The following is a 6794-nucleotide window of genomic DNA, read 5'->3' on the forward strand; positions in this document are numbered from 1 at the left end:
CTTAGTCATTTTTAGGAATGTAAAGGGGTTCTTTTATTTAGTTTAGCATTTTATTGAGTTCTAAAATATTGTAAAATACAAAAGTAAATAGAGAAGCAGTGGGAAGGAAAAGGGGGAAGAGAAGTGAGGAAGGATAAGAAAAAAAAAAGAAAAAGAAACATTGACTTCCAACTCTCTGTTGCAGTAAAATAAAGGCATTAACATCTAATCACAAGAATGTAAGGGGGTTCTGAGACCAAAATGTTGGAGAACCACTGCATTATACTAAACTGGCTCTCAAAAATGTATTACAGGTAGTCTTCAACTTATGACTACAACTGGGATCAGAATTTCTTTTGCTAAAAAATGGTAATGGTTGAGTCACATCAGTGGTGGGGTTGCCCCCGGTTCGGACTGATTCTATAGAACCGGTAGTAAAACCAGCAGGAGGCTCCGCCCACTGACCTGGATGTCGCCAAAGTCGATCTGCTCATCCTCGTGTGTGCGATCCCGTTGCGAACTGGTAGTAAAGGTAAGTAGAATCCACCCCTGAGTCACATCCGATTTTACAACCTTTTTTTTTTTTGCCACAGTTGTTAAACAAATCACTGCAGCTGTTAAGTTAATTGTGTTGTCGTTAAGTGAATCTGCCTTCTTCCATTTACTTAGCTTGTGAGAAGCCAACAGAGAAGGTAACAAATGGTGATCACATGACCCTGGGACACTGCAATTATCATATAGTGTGTGTGTATGTATGTATATATATATATATGTATGGATGTATGGATGCATGTATATATGTATGTATATATGATATATGTATATGTGTATGTATGTGTGTGAGTGTGTATATATATATATATATATATATATATATATATATGTAATGTTGCAGCTGCAACATTAGCCATTCAAACCCCTCCAATCCATTCATGCAGCAGACTGACACCCACTATGAAGATATATATATATGTAATGTTGCAGCTGCAACATTAGCCATTTCAAACCCCTCCAATCCATTCATGCAGCAGACTGACACCCACTATGAAGATGTAGCACGACCACAAAGCCAAACAACAGCTATGCAGCTCACCAGCTCAAATCCCCTGCAGCACAGACTAGACTGAGCACAGCCAAGCCCCACCAACACAGGACACACCCCAGCCAATCAGAGCACAGAAAAACCCCCATCCAATCAGAGCACAGCCAAGCTCCCACCCAATCAGTTCAAACCCCACTAGCAGTTAAAGGAAGAAACAGCTGCGATCACACATTGCTCCCAGAAGCACGAAGCTGAAGCCTGAAGATGACGAATGAGACTTCGTCGAAGCGTCGCCAAGACACTTCCAATCTTACACGGAGAAAACCCGAACAACCAAAGACCTATATACAAACACCCGTGAAAACCACAGAAAACAAATAAATATATATATATATATATATATATATATATATATATATATATATATATATATATATATATATATATATATATATATATATATATATATATATATATATATATATATATATATATATATATATATATATATGCTAGTTACCAAGCACCTAAATTTTGATCATGAGACTGTCAGATGCTGGAATAGTCATAAGTGGGAAGACCGGTTGTAAGTGACTTTTTTTCAGTGCTGCTGTTAATTTTGAATGCTTGCTAAACTAAACTAAACAAAACAACTGATTGTAAGTCAAGGATTGTACTACATGTAATTAGAACTGATATTCAGTTGATGATGGGGAAGACACTAGAAAACTATTGTCAACTGGAGGAGACAACGAGTAGCCAAGTTGGCAATTAAGCTTAATTCATACAATATGCTAAAATATAATGTGATGTGTTTAGTTATGGCTTAGCTTGTTGTGCAATACCCAACATAGTGACTTGAAAACTTGGGTTTATAATATAGTTTTAGGTAATGTTTAAACCAATTAACCACCAATTAATCTTTTTTTCAATGTATAATGGTTAAAACAAATTAGCTTAGTGTATGCATAGTCCAACTAGGTATAGTGCTATTTACAAGAAAGGAAAAATATATTCAATTTGAATAACAAACATTGCTATGTTATCCAGAAAAATGGCCTTCCCATTGTTCTCCTATGTTGCTTGGAGTCCCTGCAAATGAACTAATATATAAATTTAGTAAATAAATAAATGAGCCTAATTATGCTATGATACCTAAGAGGTGAGTATATTTTCATAGAATTTCTATTAAGCTGCCCCGAATCACCTTATGGGGAGGTGGGAGGCATAAAAAATTAATAAATAAATATAAATGAATAAAATGTTAACTCTTTACTAGCCCGTGCAAAATGAGAGATAGAGAGAACCATAAGTTTGACCAACCATTGTGGCAGAATTTTCTGAACACTTCAGAGATTGCCAACCTAAATCAACATGTGATAAAAACTGACCCTGGACCCATTTAATTAAGTACTGCCTAGGGAAATGATAGACAGATATTTGATAATCTTTACAAATATAATTGAGTCTGTACCATATTTCAACCTTATAGAAATAAGGTGTGTTTTAAGAAACTAAATTAACACAGATTCTATTTTATTCCATGTTATTCCTGAAGTTTTAAGAGATTTTATCGTTATTCCCTTGGCAATTTCTTTTTTCCTTAATGATTTACAATGTATTGTCTAATCAGGAGATAGTTCCACTAAATTCCTTGGGTTTACCACAAAGAAATATAATCTGCTTCCTCCCCAAATTCTTAGAAGACATCCATTCCAACATTTAAATGTTCTGCATACTACTTAAAAGGTGTTCTACGATGTGATATTATGTCAGTAAACACATTTCCAATTAATCATTTAGTCTGAATACTTATTCCAGGAAACCATTTGATACTAGGTTGCAAAGCAATTAAAACAACAATGAACCTTTCTATTGAAGTATTTTATGGTGAGTTTGATTTTGGCTTAGCAGGGTTGTGTGGACCCAGCCATTATGGCTAGTAAACTGAAGTTTATGTATTCCTCTGATTTATGAACTGGGTCACTGAGCTCATTCAAGAAAATATGCTTAAAACAAATCATAAATTAATGTCATGTATGACTGCCTCCACTGCCAAACAACTTCAAACTCACTAGGTTCAAGTTAATTTGGAAGCTGGCAGATGGAAGAAATTTTTGCAATGCCGTGTTGGCCAACGTCAGAGTTGTCTCTTAATAAGATTTTTTTTAAAAAGAAAAAGTTGTCTCAAGTTGGAGCCTGTTGGTTTGCTAATTTGCTACATTTTCTTCCCACACACCTGCTTTACTTACTAAAGTGAAGAGTAACTTAAAGGTCTTTTCTGTTTAAAGGGAGCTTTACATGTGCACATGGTTTCAAAGTTTCATAATACTTGAACACCAAAGCGGTGGACTTTAGTTCTGTGTTCATTCATAAATAACTGAAAAGAAAGATGGGGTTCAATGTATCATTTCCCTGAGGTGAGTTTCATAAGAGAGCAGAGGTTAGTGGTATTCTAACACCAAACTGTTATTCCCTTCCGTGGAAAAGGAAGTACTCCCCCTCCCTTATATTTCCAGTGAGTACTATTCCAGAAGTCTGTTTTCCATAGCAGGAGAAAAACGTTCCCAAAATCAACACCACAGTTGACAGAAGGGCGGAACCTGCCTGCAGTCCTTACAGAAAAGAGATAACTGAAAATTAGACAGACAATTCCTCGGGTGAACTTAAGTTATAGCTAGTTGTTTTTCAGAAAAATGTACAAATACAGCAAACATCCTACCGGGAAAGAAAACAGTTACCTACTTTGACAGGATCGTCTGAATTGCAATCAGTCTTCTCATGTTGAAAGAAAAGCAGAAGCATGAGAGAGATATTAAAATGTCTCTCCCATTGAGTGATTCCTGCCACACGTGTGCTTGTATTTTCAGCTCTGATGAGATCTGCTTGCTGGCAGCTACCAGGAGGCTGATACAACAGGAAAATGAAGATATGTCATGGCTGAAAAATAAAGTACTAGCACCACCATATGCTAGAGGCTGGAAAATTGATCACAGTCCAAAACAAAAAAAATACCCGCTTATCCAATTTTCACTGTTTCTCTTTTCTTTTAAACATCTCTGTGTGTGAGTGTGTTTATTTGTTTGTTTGCTTGTTTTAATTTCAACTGCAGGTAAAGACAATATAAAGCAATGTTGACAGGATTACTAATTTGCCAGGAAAATCCTAAACTGGTCCATCTGAATTTCCCTTCCCAAAGTATAATCCAAGACACTTAAAAAGCCATTAAATGGAGAACAGGAGGGAAGTACATGCTGAAAAATGTGAATATTAGACAAATGCCCAGATATTAATAAAGCTTTCTATGAGTCAATATGCCAATGCTATGTCTCCTTTGGAAGAAAAGTGATTTTATAGCCATTTTATTGCTTCAACATCCCCTCTTTGCTTGCCAAGGAGTACAGCTTTGTCCAAAGTGGCTCTGAAAGAATTAACTTCCTACTTATTTTGTCTATGGAGATTATCAGTCATCTAGGTCATGGTTGTCTTAAAGGTGCTGTTTCAAGAGGCAACCAGACTTCCTTGGTTTTCTTGGAAGACGTTTTGCTTCTCATCCAAGAAGCTTCAGTTAGAGTTGAAGGAGCTGCTTGGATGAGAAGCAAACTGTCTTAAAAAACCAAGAAAGTCCAGTTGCATCTTGAAAAAGCACCTTTGGGACTTCCTACTTATTTATAAGCCCTTTCCATCCGTCACATGAAGGGCCCATTTCTGACCAATTTTTATCCAGTTTATCTTGAATATAAACATAGTCTGTGGAACAGAAAGTAAGCTCACCAGTTATATTTCCAATTTAAACAAGGAAGAAAGGGATGACCACAACCTGGTTTTAAACTGAAAAGCCTGGCTTCTATCTTTGAAATATCTTTTTAGCATGTCTTTAAATTGTTCTTGGTGTTCTACTGCTTTTGTGCTTTTTCCACTAACCTTTTATTATTTTGAGATTTGTTGTGCATCCCTTTGGTGGCCTTTAAGAAAACTGTCTTCCAAAACCCTATGATTTATTACACAGCACATAGATGCAATATTCTGAGGGAGCGCAGTTCTGATGTGCATAAATTATAAATGACTTAGCTTGTCAATAAAAAAAATTCCACAGACAATTTTCAGTCACAATCATTCAAAGTAACAGGACTCAAAAAAGGTTAAGGTTTGCCCGTTAGAGAATTGCTTACTAAGATGCAGTTACACATAACAAAGTGATTCACTTTTATCCCCAAATTTCTCAAAAGCAAAGTAATAGCAGCATTCTACCAATTTTTATTTTAGTTATGTTTGCTACACAAGTAATGGAAAGCAGTAATGAAATCACACAGAACTGGGAATAAGTAATTTTTCCCCATGTGGATATTCAGAGCTGATGGCAACTAGAGGCTTATTAGAATTCTTTTTCTCTTTTCTGTTTTCATACCTCTAACACTCTTTTATTTCACTCATGCATTTCTTTGAAACTTAACTTAAATATAGATAGATGAGAGAGAGGGAGAGAGAGAGAATTTCTTCTCTTTCATATTCAAAGCAATATCTCACAATCTGCACTTTTGCTCAGCTGCAAACAAAACTGAAGATCTCAACGTATTTGTTCATTTAATGTTTCCTTTGTTAATCCACATATATTATCTCCCCTACATGCTTTCATGCACAAATATCATAAACATGTCATAATCATGTCTCCAAGGCTCATAAAGATTCCTTATATTTTGTAGATCCCCTCTATTGCTAATCCAAAGATTTTGGTACCTTCTCTATATTCTATCCTTATTCAGGACTTCCTTTGCTTTGATCAGCTTCTTGAATTACTGCTTTTTTAAAAAAAAAATTAAACAATGGTTTTTATCATTCTACCATGTTTTAATTATATTCATTGTATGATTGTATCATTCATTGGTCGCAGCAACTGGGTATGTCTAGTTTAATGAAAAGAAGGACTAGGGGAGACATGATAGCAGTGTTCCATTATCTCAGGGGCTGCCACAAAGAAGGTGCTTTGGAGAAGCACCTGAAGGCAAGACAAGAAGCAACGGGTGGAAACTAATCAAGGAGAGAAGCAATTTAGAACTAAGGAGAAATTTCCTGACAGAACAATTAATCAGTGGAACAACTTGCCTCCAGAAGTTGTGAATGCTCCAACACTGGAAGTTTTTAAGAAGATATTGGATGACCAATTTGTCTGAGGTGGTGTAGGGTTTCCTGCCTAAGCAGGGGGTTGGACTAGAAGACCTCCAAGGTCCCTTCCAACTCTGTTATTCTATTCTATTCGATTCGATTCGATTAGATTCAATTGCTTAATCAAGGTCCATTAAGAGTTTTGCTGAACATGTGAAAGGAGAAGTACAAATATGGGGTATCCGTTGGAAACCACTTTTTAATACTTCTGATTGAAAATAAATAAATGAATGTTTTATAATTCATTCTACCTAATGCATGTCCATTCCAAAGCTTTGAACAAGGTGTGCAGAACTATTGACATAAGCTTAAGTATTTTAGAAAAAAAAACAGAACATGCTTTATTATTGATTAGTATAATTTTAAAAAAACCTAAAGCTTTCTATCTGATAGAACAGCTGATTCTAGTTCATAATAAGAAATATATTAAAGAACTTTAACAGATATTGCATTCAGTGATTAAGGGCTGTAGTATCTCATGATTTCAAAGTGTTGACTTTTGATTGATCACTTGGTTGAATTGTTCAATTAATTGACTAGGTAGTAAAGATTTTATTGAATAAATCTTCGAACTATTGTAAATATACTGTAGGTAACAACATTAAATACC

The 6794-nt window shown here is 35.4% G+C and overlaps 1 protein-coding gene across 5 annotated transcripts in view; it reads right to left on the bottom strand.

The window, feature by feature from the left end:
- Positions 1-3915, bottom strand: part of ESR1 (estrogen receptor 1) — a 250072-nt gene extending 246157 nt beyond the window's left edge. For all 5 annotated transcript variants that reach the window (XM_058169403.1, XM_058169428.1, XM_058169383.1 and 2 more), the window contains exon 1: positions 3767-3915. The gene's annotated coding sequence lies outside the window, so the exon portion shown is untranslated. The remainder of the gene's footprint in view (positions 1-3766) is intronic.
- Positions 3916-6794: the final 2879 nt, after the last annotated feature.

The sequence above is a fragment of the Ahaetulla prasina genome, chromosome 1 (genome assembly GCF_028640845.1).
Source record: "Ahaetulla prasina isolate Xishuangbanna chromosome 1, ASM2864084v1, whole genome shotgun sequence".
Classification (NCBI taxonomy): Eukaryota; Metazoa; Chordata; class Lepidosauria; order Squamata; family Colubridae; genus Ahaetulla; species Ahaetulla prasina.